The sequence below is a fragment of the Dendrobates tinctorius genome, unplaced genomic scaffold (genome assembly GCF_039654945.1).
Source record: "Dendrobates tinctorius isolate UK_male_01 unplaced genomic scaffold, ASM3965494v1 ptg000115l, whole genome shotgun sequence".
Taxonomy (NCBI): Eukaryota; Metazoa; Chordata; class Amphibia; order Anura; family Dendrobatidae; genus Dendrobates; species Dendrobates tinctorius.
This window is the reverse complement of record NW_027361783.1, coordinates 18,363,901-18,382,437: the sequence shown is the minus strand read 5'-3', so window position 1 is coordinate 18,382,437 and position 18,537 is coordinate 18,363,901. Positions and strand designations below refer to the sequence as shown.

The following is an 18,537-nucleotide window of genomic DNA, read 5'->3' as shown; positions in this document are numbered from 1 at the left end:
GCTGGCGGAACGCACCAAATTACAAAATAATAGTAGGTGCGTTCGCAGCCCGGGGTCCACCGTGCAGAGGTGGTAAAGTAGATGCCGGAGCATGTTAACTCACAGAGCTCGGGCAAAAGAATGCACAGTGTATGGCCACAGAACTCTACCCCAAGGACACGGGGTTAGAGTCCTTCTAGGCCCACTGAACGCGCAGCGTCATTGCCACGAGCGCCGCTATAGACGCTTTCTATGGAGCATGTGCACTGAGGCGTGCAGAGTCCCTAGTGAGGCCAGATGTCTGACTCAACCTCAGACCTACCTACGCCTAAGCCTGGGCGCTAGCAGCCTAGGCTGCACAACACATGCGTACCAAGGGTAGGGGTTTCTTAATGAGTCACTCACCAGAGACATTCATACGTGCATACATCACTCACTCCACATAGTCTGTAAATACAGTCTATACTAGCGCATGGGCGAGTGGCAATGCGAACCTTTTATAGCCACGGGTGTCCGGGACCTTCCTGGCTTCTCGGATGGGCCAATCTGAACACAAGCAGGACCTGAGCACGTGACCCTCGATCTCCAATGGGAGATCACTCCATGGGCATGCTCAGTGGCCCGACATGAGGACTTAGTCCCTGGAGAATCTCGCTGCTGAGCAGCATGCATTGTCATAGCTGTGTCAGAGGTGGCAACAGCAAGCAAACCCACGGAGTTGGCCTGGGCAGAGCGCCGGGACCAACGAATCTGCTGAGCAGGCTCCACTGCGGCCGAAGAAGAATGGGAGACCACTGGGTGCAAGGCTCTGGATTCCTGCTGTGCAGTGGCAGGAACCCGACACCTAACAGTATGCTCTGGTGGCGTTGCACATCCCCAGAGCACTGTCCTAGGGAGCGAGTTGTGTATGCGCATGTTTGAAGGTAAAACAAGCTGACAAGACTCCGCACCCACTTCCACTGGATGTTATTTGGTGGACACCCATACACGCTCGTTCACACACTGGTCCGGACCAGAACGTTTATTGCCACTCATTACTTTGTCAAATACTGTGAACTTTTACTGGAACAGACAACAGAGGCGTCCCCCTGTGTCACCACACTCACACCCCCGCTATTCACCAAGGGAAACACCACCCTCCAACCCCTCCTACTACGAAGCCTGCACCTCTCTGGGTTGGCTAATGGTGAGGGTTGAGACTTGCCCCTACTCCCTGGCAGCACCCCTGCAACCACAACTGGAGGAGAAGGGGACGGTGGTATGGAGGAAATATGCACACCCTGGTCGCCTTCCTCCACATGACCAGGAGGGGGCGGCTTCTTCAGTGGTGTGGAAGGTTTGACGTGAGCCCCGCGGACTATAACACAAATCCACCCACCACAGGGTAGTACCCCTTTACCTCGGGGAATACCAGGCAGCACCATGGGGACACCCACTCCTCCCACATGCCTGGGTGCGTCCGCGTGCATGAGCAAGTCATGCTCACCAGCAGGGACTCTGGGGGCTTCTTTGCCAGAGCCGCAATTCGATTTTCTGGTTGAGCCAGAGGGAAGGCCCCAGACCTTGATAACTGCCGCTGGAACTGCTTCAACACACCATGCAGCTCCTCACTCACCTCAGTGAGGCCCAGCAACAATTACTCACCGGCCTGAACCTGGCCAAAGGCCTACCAGAAAAAAAAAATGTAAGGTTGGTGATAATGTCATGGTCACGTGTGCCTGGACACACTGCCTCCAGCAGGGCGAATTTATATGACACGCGTTACCCTGGATACATCGCCTCCAGCAGGGCAAATTTAAATAGTAGAATGTGCAGCCGGATACACCGCCTCCAGCTGGCGAATATCTGTAGTACACGTATGTCTGGATACACCACCTCCAGCAGGGCTAATTTCAGAATAAAGGGGAACACCAGGAAAACAATTTCAATGATGGCCCTGCGATAGGGAACGGGGACATGGAGACCTCCTGCACTCCCCTGAGTCAGTGTCTCTACACTTCTAACGATCCCTAGGCCGGTTCCGCACCGGGCACCAATCAGGATACCTGAAATCCCTAGCTCGCCCTGAACCAATCCCTTACTAGTGAAGTGGACGGTGCAGAAACTAATCCCACCACTGCACTAAAACACACATTGAGGAAAGTGACAAACAGGGAAACAACACTTAGCTTTGCTCTGCTGCTAATGCTCCCAGCAACAGAGTCCGACACCTGAGTGCATCTTTTCCGCCAACCAGATCCAACACTTGAGTGCAGCTTTCCAGCACCAGAGTCCCGCATGTGAGTGCAGCTTTACAGCAACAGAGTTCAGCATCCGAGTGCAGCTTTCCAGCAACAGAATCCAGCATCTGAGTGCAGCTCTCTTCCAGCAAGAGTCCAGCATCTGAGTGCAGCTTTCACCATAGCTCCCACTCCACCAAGCTTTGCAAGATCTCCACACTGACACCATAGCTGTCACTCCTCCAAGCTTTGCAGGAACTCCTCGCTGACACCATAGCTGCCACTCCAGGATTCTGACTGAGCTGCTCGGGACTCTTCTCAAGTTCCTTCCTTCACCAAGGATGATTGGAAAAGACCAATATCACCAACCGTGAGTGAAATCACCTGCTACAGCTTTATAGGCAGGACCCAAGGAATCACACCTGCTTCATTATCATGTGCAATAACACTAACCACCACTGGGGGCAAACTAGAACAAGAGAAACCACCGTGCAATAACCCCAATGGCCACCGGGGGCAAAACCAACTCCAAGCAACCAGCTCAAAGGAAAAAAAAGGTTACTTATTCAAAACCTGTCATATCCAACCTGGATCATGACAAGGAGCACTATATGGGGCCCATTATACTGTATAGAGCACTATATGACAAAATTATTCTGAATGGAGCAATATATTGGACCATTTTACTGTATGGAGCAATATATGGGGCCATTATATACTATATGGAGTTTTATCTGGGGAATATTATGCTGTATGCAGCATTATGTGGGGCTCATTATACTGTATGGAACACTATAGAGGGCCCATTATACTGTATGGAGCACTATATGGGGCCATTATATGCTATATGGAACAATATATGGGGCCCTGTATACTGAATGGTGCATTATATGGGACCCATTATACTGCATGGAGCATTATATATGGCCCATTATACTGTATGGAGCAATATATGGGACCCATTACACTGTATGGAGAAATATATGGGGCCAATTAATCTGTATGGAGCATTATATGCGGACAATATACTGTATGGAGCATTATATGTGGCCAATATACTGTACGGAGCATTGTATGTGTTCCATTATAGTGTATAGAACAATATACTGTACGTAACATTGTATGTGGTCGATTATAGTGTATAGAACAATATATGGGGCCTATAATAGTGTATATAGATATATATGGGGCCCATAACCCTGTATGGAGGACTATGTGGTGTTCATAATACTGTGGAGGACTATGTGGTGCTCATTATCCTGGATGGAAGACTATATGGTGTACATAATAATGTATGAAGAACTATACTGTCCACATTAAAATGAAAATTTTTCAGTAACTCTGGGTGACTGCAGGCTTTTGAATCCACACAGCGCATGGACTATGCACGGCAAGGATTCACTGATTTCTGAGCTATTGTAGAATTTACAATAGACATCACTCATGAGACGTAAGATGTAACTGAAATCTTTGTCATTATACTAAACCTATATTTCTTGTCTGTGCATCATGAATCATGGTATGTGATAAAGTGGCCCACTGAGACTCTTCTGCCCAGGACCCATGAAAATCTGAAGCAGGCCCTCTCTGCACATCTTTTTTCCTTCCCCATCACATGCATCTTCTTTGGCCTGCTTCACGCTTTGCCACAGCTGCCGCTGTAACTAAGTCTCTGACACCCCTGTGAATTGTGACGTAGCTGTGCACATTATGATGTCAAAACATTATGCTGTATCTCCCAAGGCCTAACAAGCTCCCAGTGGGAAGCATGTCTGGCATGCTGCAATGTCATGATATGCAGGAACATCACAGGCCTTATTGCGCCGGAAGCCATGATCCAGAATGAAGCATGCTGAAGATAAGCATGATAGAGAGAAACTTGAAAAGAAGAAACGTGGAGGCGGTGGAGGGGGGGCGATCAGATGGCAGAGCAGATGAGTGTTCAGGTGTTACTTTATAATGCTTTCTATTTTTCCTGGCCATCTATGGTTCATCAAAATGATAGTCACCTTGTTTATTTTAGAGTTCTCGAAGAGCGAATGTCTACAAAATTCATATTTTTGTGAAATTCAAAGAGAATTCAATTCCACTTCAATAAATGTCCCCATTTCAAATGCTTATACAATAATAATACCAAATGTGTTCAATATTGAAAAAAGAAACATCACTCACCATTGCTACTTAAAAAAGGTTAATGTCCTTTATTCCATGTGGCAGGACAATCCTTTAACATGCAAATGGTTTGGACTTGCAGAAGCATTGGGATTGGTGCGAAACAGCTGTTGTTCTCCTTCACTTCCTTGCTCTTCCTGCATGATAAAGGATTGTCCTTTAGCCATTTTTAAGAAGAAATGCTCAGTGCTGTTTCTTTTTTTTCAATATTGAACACACTTGGTCTTCAACACATTTTCATGCACCACGCAACTCATCATTATGTGGAATGCTTCATATTAAGGACTAACTCAGACTGCAGTCAACAGTTTGGTGCTGTTTTTTTTTCCACTTTTTACAATAATAATACCATCTGTACCCAGTCTCTATATGTATCAATTATACAGTTCAACTTCATTTGGAATAATATTTATTTTTGAAAGATCATTTTCAATTTAGAATTTGAAATTAAATACATTTTTCACAGTCGATTGAAAGATACGGAGATCTTTATTTTTTTTTCGCTTCCAGATATCACCTGTAATTAGTTTTTACAATCTAATTAATTATTATCGCAAATGTAGTTTATAAATTATACTTTGGCTTTTTTAACAAAAAGGATCTTTACTTTGAAGCTTTAATTTACTCCCAGCTATGGAAATAATTTTAGTATTGGTAGGCTGATCAGATCTAACAGATATTATTAGAAACTCCATTTAAAGTGTATCTCCTATTTAATTGACAACCTGGGAGAAAATTGCTGTGTAAGCTACCATATCAATTTACTTTTATGGCTTTATTGTATTAACGATAATAAAAATGTGCAGTTTCATTAAACTTTATTTACAAAACAAGCGCCACTGACTAGAAAAGTTATTATTGCAGCCAAGCAAATTTTGCAGCTCATAAACCATTCAAGGCCAGATTGTTTCCTAAATTTGATTGTCATTCTCGACTTGAGTGGCAAAATGGTTAGAATATAATTGAAAATGATGACCTCTACTGCATGTTGACACCAGTTGTGTTATGCCGGTAGTAAGCTATGTGTTTATGCATAATTCACACAATTAATATAGAGCAAGGTGTTGCAAGTTTTCTGAATACTTAGATTCAAGCTATGAATTTAGACATTGTTCTAATGTATTAAAAAATCCTAGAATAAAAGCAGCAGTCACTCGTATTCTACTTAATTGTGTTAATGTATGTAATGAGCATGCTTTCATTAGGGTGCAGGTAATTGTGAAGTCAAGAGAATTGCTTTCATCACCTATTATAAATCGTGGATGGTGTGTTATCCACTGTGTATAGGGATGTCACCTTTCATTGCAATCTGTTACGCAGGTGGTTGTGGAACCATCTGTTTCTTCATTAGAGCCCCTGATGGTGTGGTTAGACTTGAACCCGGCTGGATACCAGATGCTATTTCAGGATGAACTCCAGAACCACAGCAGCTGACCCGCAAATGGCATGGAGGCAGGACTGACCAGGAATTGGTTTAGAAGGAGGAATATAGCAAATTGACAGATGTGGAGTCAGGCACAGGCAGGACTGGTACAGGAACATGGGATGGATACAGGTGCGGGATCACATGTGCAGGCATGCAGGAGCTGATTCAAAAGGATCAGTAACAGGATTAGGCACAAGCAGGATGGTTTTGGGTATAGATACAGCAGGACAGGCAGTATCAGGTAAAGAGAGGGTAGACAGGATCAGGTGATTGGGACGAATAGGGTCAGATATGAGTAGTACAGTTACAACTACAAACTTACACCTTACAACTAGGTAGTAGGATTTAAGCTGACTAGTGAAATTTCTAAGGCACCTCCCAATAAGGGAAGGGTGCCTTAAGTATCAGATTTTGGCAATCTATTGACAGGGCACATTTTAAACAGTGCATGCTGGCCCTTGAAGAGGCCTGGAGCGCACGTGCCCTAACCACACTCCCAGGAGACCAATGTGCTATGCACATGTTTTGGGAGCAAGCAGATGCCGAAGAAACATGGACCGCTAAGTGAACATGCCACTGTCCCTGAAGGGGAAAGGAAGGGGACATGTGCAGGGGCGCTGGCGCTGTGCTAACAGTACCCCCTTACACCCACTCTTCTTCAGGCCTCCAAGAAATTTCTGAATAAGAAATGGAGCATGAATATTTTCTTTGGGCTCCGAAAATCTTTCTTCAGGTCGAAATCCCCTCCAATCAACTAAGAAAGATGTCTTCCCTCTCACCCGCTTCAAGGCTAGGATATTATTCAACTCAAAGACATACTCGGAGCTGGTGGGAACAGGTGTGACATCAGGATCCTCAAAGAAGGGACTCAAGATGACTGGCTTCAGGAGGGACAAATAGAAGGAATTGAGTATTTGTAGGGAGGCTGGCAACTTTAACTTAAAGGATATGGCATTATCAGTGGGGGGTGCCGGGTGTTGCACCTTTACAAATCAGACATTGGTGACCTATACAGGATAGGTCACAAATGTTAAAGTAGAGGACAACCTCTTTAATTTCATGGATCTCTTTTGCAGCAGGTGTGGTTAAAAAGCATTAACTCATTATTTAGGAAGGATATCCACATACTTTTGGCATATAGTATGTCTTGCCCTGTCTTTAGTGACTTTATTTTATTCATTGCTTGTCTTTGAGTGATAAAAAACACAACTTAATTTTCATCTTAGCCAAGCATCAAAAATTTTCTTCCAATTTTAACTCATAAATATTCACTTTCATGTTGCTATAGAAAAGGTAGAAAAGGCAATGTGCAAAAGTGTTAGACAAGTGCAAAAAAAATGCTGCAAAATAAAAAAGCCTTAAGAATAAATATGGTTGCCAAGCATCTTGGAGAGCAAGATCTTCTATGTAACCTTGTGCAAGTTCTTCTGTCTCTTCATATAATCACAGAATAACTCAATGATGTTGAGATCAGAGCTCTACGGAAGCCATATCACTGAAATTACTAATTTATCATTTAAATTGAAGATATTCACATTGGCTGTATGTTTGGGGTCATTTTCCTGCCGCAGAATAAATGTGGATCCAGTTGTATTTCTCCCCGATGGTATTGCATGATGGATAAGTATCTGCCTATATTTCTCAGCTTTGAGGACACCATTAATCCTGACCAAATCCCAAACTTTGCTTACTGAAATGCAGACTAAAACATGCAACATACTTCACCGTTAACCGCAGACATACATTACTGTACCACTCTCCAGTCCTTTAGCAAACAAACTGCCATTTATTTGCAGTAAAGTATTTGAGAGTTTGAATCATCAGTCCAGAGCACCTGCTGCCATTGTTCTGCACCCAAACGCCTATGTTTTCATGCATAATTGAGTCGCTTGGCTTTGTTTTCAAGGAGTCCTGTAAATCATGCTATGGCCCCTAAGGAGCCCTCATGTCAGCATTATTGAGTCTCTCTGGGATTATGTGAAGGCACACAACAATTTGCACAAGCCTATATCCACAGAAGATCTGTGGTTGGCTCTCCAAAATGTTTGGAACAACTTCTCTTTTTCCTTCAAAAGCTGTGTGCAAGTGTACTAGAAGAATTGATGCTGTTTTAAAGACAAAGGTTTATTTTAGATTTCTCTTTTGTTCATTGACTTTGCATTTTGTTAATTGATAAAAATGAATTGAAAATTCTATTTTTAAAGCTGTTCTTACTTTGCAGCATTTTTCCACACCGGCCTATAACTTTTGAAAAATATTGTATATAAAGAAATTAACAAGAATCATTAAAAAAATAATAAAAATAATTAAAAAAATTGCAAAAAAAAATTTGGTGTAATAAATTTGTTCGAAACGTATGCAAAAAAAGATCATTGGAGGACTATCAAAAGAGTAAATGATGGCATTCGCGTTTTGCTTTACCTTTTCTTGTCTTTTAGCTCATATTAACTTATGAAAAGTTATCTATCCAATGTTTCTGAATGAAAGAGACATTTTATTATTTTAAAATATCAATGAAAGAGTAAGTCAGGTAAAAAATTTATTCATCTCTAGTCATCAACAATTCTCACAAGTGACCCTAGATAGACAATTCATGATACATCGTATGAAAATTGTACAGATAAATGCATGCGTATACAGAATAAAGCCCAAGTCATTGTTGAATTAAATTTATGGAAATTTAGAAGCTAAAAAGCACAAAGGTAACTGAGTGAAGGCTCTTCAGCTTTGCTTAGATATCTGTTTTTCTTCTGAATGGAATAGACAAACGAAAAGGAGAAAGTTCACTCTGCCAAACTTTTTCTTCCATTCTAAAACAAAGCAGAAATCAGAAAGGCTCCATATAAATCAATAGGGTTCTTCTGCTTCTGATTGAAACAGGAATATGCAGGATGCTAATTCGATTTATCTTCTCTGTTCTAATCAGACCTGACAAACAGAAACAGAAAGGATAGACAGACATGTGAACAGAGCACTTGGACTTAGGACTAAGTGATTACTATTTGGGTGAAGTTGACAATGAAAAATGATTAAAAAGAATGGTAGGGAAAGAATAAAAGAAAAAAAAAAACATTCTCCTCTAGTGTAAGAACTACAGCAGAATTCTGCAACTAATGCCCAACACTTTAGAAAATAGAGTTTAAGTCTATGGAAGACTGGCTAATGGCAAATTATTATCCACTGATAAGGCCACATTGATTTATATGCATTTTACAGCTCATAATGCGAAACATTGTCAGTTTTAAAGTTCTGGTGACAGATAAAAGAGTGAACTAAAGGTTAATGGATGAAGATCAGTGAATATGCCACTCTTTCAATAATGATGCAGTATTTAAAAAAAGGAAAAAAGGTGCTATTTGCTCTTTGTATGTGTGCCAGGTATAGCTGAAATTGATTTCATATTGTTGAAGTATTGTATAACTGGCAGAACAAAAAGCAACAAGCAGATATCAGGAAAGGTTTTATTGATCAATGTTGGCACACACAATTACATTTTATGCAGACACTTTTACTCTCTACTAGTATTAAACGTTATTTTCTTACTCTCGTCAGCTAGTTGAGTGAACAACATGTTTCTAGTTTCTGTATTAGGTATAAGCTGCTTAGAACCTAACAGATTCTAGTCTTATTAGCTTTCGTGCGGCTGCATATAATACCCAGAGAAAAGGGGGATGGAGGGCACCATCACATATCAATGAACTATGTGGTACCAACCTGGAGTATGTCAAAAAAGAGTTATGGTATGAACAAGAAAAAGAGACATACTATACACCAGGCATCACAAAAATGTACAAATATTATCAAAAGATTCTTTATTCAGATTCTCATAGAAAAAAAACACACCAACAAGTAGTTAAAAACAATTAAAAGCAGGACAAAAAGCACCAAGATGTTATAGTCCCCCTGAACCCAAACCGGTCAATCACATATAGATCCTATACAGAGTAAATGGAAACCCCACATGTATTGGCATGGTAAAGGAACACAATGGAGAGAGCACTTATGAATAAACAGATAAATACTGAAAAATAATGACAACAGTATTCCAGTCTTACGATGGTCCCCCAAAGGCCTAGGAAGGAGGAAACCTCCAAAAATAGACTTTACACAGGAAATTAACAAATACCTAACAAGACAAAGTACCAATTCTGACACCCTAATATGGCAATCAGCCACTAAGTGACTACCGTAGATCCTGCATGAAACGCTACGCCTGGAGTGCCTTATGTAGACATAAACAGGATGATTGTGGATAAACAGATAAATACTGCAAGAGTAATGGTAATAGCAACAGTAATGCAGTAAATGAGAGGATCCCCCAGAGAACTAGCAGGGAGGTGTGCCTCCAATGATCCGCATTGCATAAAAATAAAAAAAAAGGCAAGCAAAGTGAGAATTCCAATTTAAGACACGTTGATATAATGAATGGCCACTAGGTGGCTAGTATAAATGCTATATGAAAGTCTATACCTAGCATGCTTTTATATAGAAGTTAATTCTGACACCCTAATAGGCAGCCGGCCACTAAGTGGCTGCTATAGATACTACATGAACAGTTGTGTCTGGAGTGCCTCATGTAGACATGATAAATTAAAACTCCATATATGCTGACATGATACATAAACAGGATGATTGTGGATAAACAGATAAATGCTGAAAGAGTAGTGGTAATTAGTGTTGAGCATTCCGATACCGCAAGTATCGGGTATCGGCCGATACTTGCTGTATCGGTATTCCGATACCGACTTCCGATATTTTTTCAATATCGGAATTCGGCATCGGAATCGGAAGTTCAAAGTTGATTGACAGCCTGACGTCATCATGATGCGCGGTGTGTGCGCATCATGATGCGCCGTCATTTCGGGCCTTCCGGGGGTCTCTGCCGGCCTGCCGGGGGGCTGTGTGGACTGCCCGGGGTCTGTACCGGCCTGCCGGGGGGCTGTGCCGGCCTGCCGGTGGTCTGTGCACCCTGTGGGGGTCTGTACCGGCCTGCCGGGGGGCTGTGCCGGCCTGCCGGTGGTCTGTGCACCCTGTGGGGGTCTGTACCGGCCTGCCGGGGGGCTGTGCCGGCCTGCCGGTGGTCTGTGCACCCTGTGGGGGTCTGTACCGGCCTGCCGGGGGGCTGTGCCGGCCTGCCGGGGGGCTGTGCTGATGTCCGGGGGTCTGTGCAAGCATCGTCCGATGGGACTACAAGTCCCATCTGGCGATGCCTGCTACCATGACAGTGATTGACACATTAGCCAATGATGGGACAGTAGTAGTCCTATCATCCGGCTAATGTGTTAAATGTTAAAAAAAAAAAAAAAAAAATACTACATACATACTACATGCATGCTACATACATACTACATGCTACATACATACTACATATATACTACATACATACTACATACATGCTACATACATGCTACATACATACTGCATGCTACATACATACTACATACATACTACATACATACTACATGCATGCTACATACATACTACATACATACTACATACATACTACATGCATGCTACATACATACTACATGCATGCTACATACATGCTACATGCATGCTACATGCATGCTACATACATACTACATGCTACATACATACCACATACATACTACATACATACTACATACATACTACATGCTACATACATACTACATATATACTACATGCATGCTACATACATACTACATGCTACATACATACCACATACATACTACATACATGCTACATGCTACATACATACTACATATATACTACATGCATGCTACATACATACTACATATATACTACATGCATGCTACATACATACTGCATGCTACATGCATGCTACATACATACTACATACATACTACATGCTACATACATACCACATATATACTACATACATACAATACATTCATACAATACATACATAGACATACAGTACATATAACATAGAGTAACATACTTACCAATACTTGTCACATTGTTCCCCGAAGCCATTGTCTTTTCCGGAATAAATATTAACATAACAAACCACAAAAATACTCACCCACGATCCGAAGCAGTCCACGAGTGTGTCCCACGACGATCTTGGGTAGAGAACTGCAGCATCAGCTGATGCTGCCGTTCTCTACGGGCTGCAGGAATCCAATGACGGAAGGTAGGTATCCTTCCGCACTGTATTCCTCCGCCACTTAAAAAAAAAAAAGTCCCTAGTCTCACTTTATGGTAAAAGCTGTGTGGGAAATTCCCACACAGCAATGGCATAAAGTGAGACTAGGGACTTTTTTTTTTTTTAAGTGGCGGAGGAATACAGTGCGGAAGGATACCTACCTTCTGTCATTGGATTCCTGCAGCCCGTAGAGAACGGCAGCATCAGCTGATGCTGCAGTTCTCTACCCAAGATCGTCGTGGGACACACTCGTGGACTGCTTCGGATCGTGGGTGAGTATTTTTGTGGTTTGTTATGTTAATATTTATTCCGGAAAAGACAATGGCTTCGGGGAACAATGTGACAAGTATTGGTAAGTATGTTACTCTATGTTATATGTACTGTATGTCTATGTATGTATTGTATGAATGTATTGTATGTATGTAGTATATATGTGGTATGTATGTAGCATGTAGTATGTATGTAGTATGTATGTAGCATGCATGTAGCATGCAGTATGTATGTAGCATGCATGTAGTATATATGTAGTATGTATGTGGTATGTATGTAGCATGTAGTATGTATGTAGCATGTATGTAGTATGTATGTAGTATGTATGTAGCATGCATGTAGTATATATGTAGTATGTATGTAGCATGTAGTATGTAGCATGCATGTAGTATATATGTAATATGTATGTAGCATGTAGTATGTAGCATGCATGTAGTATATATGTAGTATGTATGTAGCATGTAGTATGTATGTACCATGCATGTAGTATATATGTAGTATGTATGTAGCATGTAGTATGTATGTAGCATGCATGTAGTATATATGTAGTATGTATGTAGCATGTAGTATGTATGTAGCATGCATGTAGTATATATGTAGTATGTATGTAGCATGTAGTATGTATGTAGCATGCATGTAGTATACATGTAGTATGTATGTAGCATGTAGTATGTATGTAGCATGCATGTAGTATAAATGTAGTATGTATGTAGCATGTAGTATGTATGTAGCATGCATGTAGTATATATGTAGTATGTATGTAGCATGTAGTATGTATGTAGCATGCATGTAGTATATATGTAGTATGTAGCATGTAGTATGTATGTAGCATGCATGTAGTATGTATGCAGCATGCATGTAGTATGTATGTGGTATGTATGTAGCATGTAGTATGTATGTAGCATGCATGTAGTATATATGTGTTATGTATGTAGCATGTAGCATGCATGTAGTATGTATGTAGTATGTATTTAGTATGTACGTGGTATGTATGTAGCATGCATGTAGTATGTATGTAGTATATATGTGGTATGTATGTAGCATGTAGTATGTATGTAGCATGCAGTATGTATGTAGCATGCATGTAGTATATATGTAGTATGTATGTTGCATGTAGTATTTATGTAGTATGAATGTAGCATGTATGTAGTATGTAGTATGAATGTAGCATGTATGTAGTATGCATGTTGTATGTATGTAGCATGTATGTAGCATGTAATTTTTTTTTTTTTTTTTTACATTCAACACATTAGCCGGATGATGGGACTACTACTGTCCCATCATTGGCTAATGTGTCAATCACTGTCATGGTAGCAGGCATCGCCCGATGGGACTTGTAGTCCCATCGGACGATGCCTGCACAGACCCCCGAAGCCTGCACAGACCACCGGCAGGCCGGCACAGCCCCCCGGCAGGCCGGCACAGCCCCCCGGAGCCTGCACAGACCACCGGCAGGCCGGCACAGCCCCCCGGCAGGCCGGCACAGCCCCCCGGAGCCTGCACAGCCCCCCGGCAGGCCGGCACAGCCCCCCGGCAGGCCGGCACAGCCCCCGGAGCCTGCACAGACCACCGGCAGGCCGGCACAGCCCCCCGGCAGGCCGGCACAGACCACCGGAGCCTGCACAGACCCCCTGGCAGGCCGGCACAGCCCCCCGAAAGGCCCGTACAGACCCCAGAGAGGCTGTACAAGGCAAAAACAGGGTTTTTCTTATTCCGATACCGGAAGTCCCATAGACTTGAATGGGACTTCCGGTATCGGAATCGGCGATACAGATACTTTTTTTAAAGATCGGCCGATCCATTCCGATCCGATACTTTGAAGTATCGGACGGTATCGCTCAACTCTATTGGTAATAGCAACAGTATTGCAGTAAATGATAGGATCCCCCCAGAAAACTAGCAGGGAGGTGTGCCTCCAATGATCCACATTGCATAAAAATAAAAAAAGGAAGCAAAGTGAGAATTCCAATTTAAGACACGATGATATAATGAATGGCCACTAAGAGGCTACTGTGAAACCTATGTGAAAGTCTGTACCTAGAATGTCTTTATATAGAAGTTGAAGTTCCATGCATACAGCATGGAGATAGTTACAACAATTAACACCTATGCAGGTAAAATGGACATTTCAAAGACCAAGCATAATGGATTGAGCATGACCAGAATGTTACCAAACCGGAGGGTCAGGAGGCATGAGCCCAACGCGTGTCACCACCTCAGTGGCTTCGTCAGGGGCAGGGGTGTGGTTTTTTTCTATGACAATCTGAATAAAGACTCTTTTGATACTATTTGTACATTTTTGTGATCCCTGATGTATAGTATGTCTCTTTTTCTTGTTCACACATTGCATATAATACCCAGTGGCCACTCAACTAAATATCCAAAGAATCCTCCCCACCATTGTGCATACCCCCAGCTCTGACAGATTAACTGGCCAAGAATTATATGACCGAAATCTATCCTGCTCAGTGCTGAGAAAACTTTCTGTCTTAGAAGAAAAGATAGCCAGATATTGGTCTGCAGACCACATGGGCAACACCATGAAGAGGTCTTTATGAGGGATTGTTACCCCAGTCCTACACTTGGGATTATGGTGTAGCATAATTTATGGTAGCAAAACCCCTCTACTCTTCATTCCAGGAACACTAACAGCTCCTCTAACAGTTGTTTCATTGATTTGGTAGTGGAAGCAGTGTTACGGCCAATTTTATGAAGAGTCAGAAGAGACAATTTTTGGATTTTGATTATTTGCATGCCCAAGTGAATTCAACATGGCAGAAGTTTCCTCAGACAACCATTAATGACCTGAGCAATAGCATGCCAGTGCGTATAAGTGCAGGTCTGTAAATGGTGCTCGCATACTCAATACTGAATAAATAAAGATGTTTTTAAAAAAATCTCCATTTTTCATAACATGCATTTCATTAACATGCCAATCAATTTTTCTATAATTTACATAATTCCATGATTTTTCCTTCCTAGCAATCCTACTTTAGTGTTGTGGAATGAAACAAAAAACTTCCTTCTCACCCCCGATGGGGGTGTTATTTTTTTCTCCTTTCCCATTCTCGGGTCATCTACCTGAGGCCTGCAAGTTTGAGGGTTCTGCGCAAGATCTTAGTTTGTCCCAGCATTGCACTTTGCTGGACAAAGAGTTCAGATGTTGCTCCTGGGATCTATTGTAGCCATTTTCCCAACTTAGGGGTCACTGCTCCAAGTGCTCCTATCACCACTGGAATCACTGTTGCCTTCACCTTCCACATCTTCTCCAGTTCTCATTTGAGGCCCTGGTATTTCTCCAGCTTCTCATATTCCTTCTTTCTGATATTACTGTCACTTGGCACTGCCACATCTATTATCATTGTTGTCTTCTGATCCTTGCCTACTATGACAATGTCTGGTTGGTTAGATAACACCTGCTTATCCAGCTGGATCTTGAAGTCCCACAAGATTTTAGCCCATTCATTATATGTATATGTGTGTGTTTTACATACCATGACATGGTATAAAGGTGTTTTAATATTTCATACTTCATATATATGATAATGTAATGTAATTTCAGAATATATTAATATTTCATATAACGTATTATACTTTTTGAAGCTGTATATTTTAGCCTCTTGTTCAAAATGTATATTATGTCCATGAGTAAGTGATTAGGTCTTTCCTCCCTTGATACAATACATTTTTGGCATGCTACTGAAGTATGTCTTTGAAGTGTGGGAGGAAACCCACACAAACATGGAGAGAACATACACAATCCTTGGAAATGTTGTCCTTGCTGGGATTTAAAGGTACTGTAACACTTAGCGATGTACCAGCGATCCCGACCAGCGATATGACGCGGTCAGGATCGCTGGTACATCGCTAAGTGGTCGCTAGTGAGCTGCCACACAGGCAGATCTCACCAGCGACATCGCAGGGGACGGGGGTCGCTATTTACCTGTCACACCAAGCGATCCTGCATCCTCCCGCCCAGCTCCACGCTCGTCGTCACAGCAGGAAGCGCCGCAGGAAGCTGACGACAAGATACGTTCCAAGACGTTCTTGCGCGATCAGCGATAACCAGCGGGGGAGCGGGTCGTAGGTAAGTATCAGACACAGCGATATCACTAGCAATATCGCTATAACGTCACTAGTTATAGCGATATTGCTAGCGATATCGCTTAGTGTGACAGTACCTTAAACCTTGGACCCAAGTGCTGCAAAGAAACAGTGGTAGCCACGGAGCCACCCTGCTGCTTCGGCTGTAGTTGCATTTCCTATTGTAAAGGAATACTATATCTCTCTTATTTACGATAATATCATGTAAAGTGAAGATTTATGTTAAAATATTTCAGCTTTCATTCTCATGTGTGCTCAAAATATTCCGTGTAATAGAAAGTTTTCTCATTGGAGAAATGCTGACTCTTCTTTGATGATCATTTCATAAAAATAAAAATAATAATAAAATCCAAAACATGACATCTGTTGTTGCAAAATGGCAAATCTTATCCTTCCCTTCAATTTGGTCCATTTCAGTTCTCTCTGTGGATCCTCAAAATGCAAGAATATAAATGTCAAATAGTTTTTTAAAAAAAAAACAACATTGATTGATTGCTATGACAGCAAAGAGTTTTACTTTCAAGCAGTTTTTATGAAACTGTTGGTCATTTGCAGACTATAGATAAAAGTGATCCAAACCGATACTACGACCTATCCAATAGCTTTATGGTGCCATTTTATAATCTAAGGCTTGAAAAAGCTATGTACCCTGCTATGTTATTAGTACCACTGCAATCAGGTTTGCCTACTTGACTTTTTTTTTGGACAGGTTATCAAAATAACTTGAAAAATCAAACTATATTTTTTATGGACACATTGGAAAACCATAATAAATCATTATAAGTGATCCATGTCTACATCAGCTGCATTCACTGTGAACTGTAAAATGATTATAATTACAGTCATAATAATCTGTATTAGTTGCTTCTTAGAAAAAATACATACAATTTTTTTCTTATGATTAGGACAAAATGTGAAAAAAAATTTTGAACGGTCCTGGAATTTCTGGATGGTTGTCATCCATGACTGCAATACTGTAGGCACACTATATATGTTAACAAATTAATTTGGTAGATAAATCTTCTGTAACAGGATGACACTTAGTCAGATAATTTTTTTATTTATAGTGTGGCATGACGGTTCACTCAGCTGCTCCCCGAGGTAGACACAGGAACACTTTTAGGTTAGAGTCTCTGGGTGGTTTATTGTTTCATAAACCATAAAGCCCAAAATCATAACAAAAACAGTCTTTCTGGCACAAATGAAACTAAAAAGTCCATACTAAGTCCTTCCCAGTATGGCACACTCCTTCTGGGAAAAACACACAATGCAGCTCCTACTCGAGCTTCAGTTTGGAGGCTTCCTACCTCCAAGACAGCACAGACAGAAAGAAAACACTAGCTTGACATGGAAATCCCTCCAACCACACCCTCGAGGTGGAGATATGGTGAGTAGGTGTCCCATCTATCTCTGATGTACTCACCATGAAAGCCAGTCTCTTGAAATAACTGATTTACTCTCAGCACATATCATGCTGGAGGAAAACTTATGACTTTCACATCACACAAGATAACAACTTTTGTGAAACATACCTACCCTCACATATGGCACCATTGACCCTGTCACAATAGTATATACAATATTCCAGAAAAAAATAATATGGCACGCTACATTTTTTTTTTCCCAAAATCACAAGTTGTCCTCTATCGACAGTTGGACCCTCGATGATCCCAAGCATAGGGCTCTGCAAAGACCCATCTTTAATGCTATTTGCATAGTGCAGGCATTAATATGGTGCACCTCACTAAGAGTTTAGTACAGTGCAGTGCACTGAGCTAATTGAATAAAGAGCCAGCGCCTGTTTTGGCAATTGGTACTTCAGTATTCTGGTAACATTCCCTACATTAGACCTACAACAGAAGCTTCTGATGTAAGGTACTTTATAGACATAGCGTGGCATAGTTTAGCCACTGACTTTGATCAAATTTGTTACAAATTTCTTTAAAAAATTTTGCTTATAAAGAATTTTAATTTTTTGAATGTTTGACTTGCATGAATCCAACATATTAGTGGCCCCATGTGAGGCTAAGTCCAGGCTGGGCAATCAGGACTAAAGACCAAAGAGTGAATACTGATCCAACGATCAATCCAAAGCAAGTAGAGGGCTGGGTGTGAGGCTGTCGTAAGTCTAGGACAGTGGAGTACAATCTGGTATGCTTATTTAACCCTTTCCTGATCCACGATTTATGTTGATTAACGGTTTGCAGACATATGTG

General features: G+C 41.6%; 1 protein-coding gene across 1 annotated transcript in view; it reads left to right on the top strand.

Moving 5' to 3' along the window:
• LOC141101163 (cadherin-7) overlaps positions 1–18,537 on the top strand; it is a 463,705-nt gene that overhangs the window by 377,891 nt on the left and 67,277 nt on the right. The window lies entirely within an intron of this gene.